The sequence below is a fragment of the Pteropus vampyrus genome, unplaced genomic scaffold (assembly GCF_000151845.1).
Source record: "Pteropus vampyrus isolate Shadow unplaced genomic scaffold, Pvam_2.0 Scaffold153, whole genome shotgun sequence".
In the NCBI taxonomy this organism is placed as follows: Eukaryota; Metazoa; Chordata; class Mammalia; order Chiroptera; family Pteropodidae; genus Pteropus; species Pteropus vampyrus.
In genome coordinates this window covers 3855579-3856527 of record NW_011888934.1, presented here as the reverse complement: position 1 = coordinate 3856527, position 949 = coordinate 3855579, and positions in this window count along the sequence as shown.

Below are 949 nucleotides of genomic sequence, written 5' to 3'. Positions count from 1 at the left end.
AGATCAGAGGTGGGGGTGGTCAGGAGGAATGGATTACAAAGGGGTCCAAAAAACTTTGAGGAGTGATGGTTATGTTCACTATCTTAAATGTAATACTGTATTCATTAGTATACACATATGTCAAAACTTGTCAAATGGTACATACTCTAAATATGTTCAGTTTATTGAATGTAAATTATACCTCAATAAAGCCACTATTATATTAAAACAAACACAAGCTCCTATTTGTAATTGTTCATTTAATCTCTGACACCCCTAATAGACTAAGTGACATGATGAGAGGGATCAGGACTTTCTCATTCAATGATATCTCCCACTGTGGCTAGTCCAACATGGGCTTTCAATAAATACATGTTAGATGAATAAAGAAGTTGTTAAGATAGACTGCCATTGAACTATGTAGTATTTTGGCCTTGCTTTGATTCACATGTTAAAGAACTGATCAGGTTACAGTGTTAGTTATTAGTAACATTATTTCCCATTATATAAAGCCAACTTTAGTATAAATGTCCTTGAAGCATGTTTTTATTTTATTTCCAACCAAAAATAAGCCCAAACTCTACTACCAATTTTAATAGGAATTTATATTAGAAATGAAAGCCACGAAAGGTTAGTAAACATCAAGAGACAGCTAAACATCTTGCTGGTGATATTTAGAGGTACGTTAGCTTCTAAAGGAATTCTACAGTATGTAATCCCATCTGGATAGGTGAATTAATGTCATAACGAAATTACTAACTTCTGTTTCACCAAATAGTTATGACTACAAACGACGTCCATCGCAACAGTGGGAGGCTTATTTAACTTTCCTAGGTCTATGATTATAGTCTCTCAACAGTGATGTGAAGCAAAACTCAGTAAAGAGTCTCTGTGCATCCCTTTCAGTTGCTTCCAGGGTCATCATTTTTAAATTCTGATTTTTTTTCTTAAGGCTTAGAGGTTGTTAGTC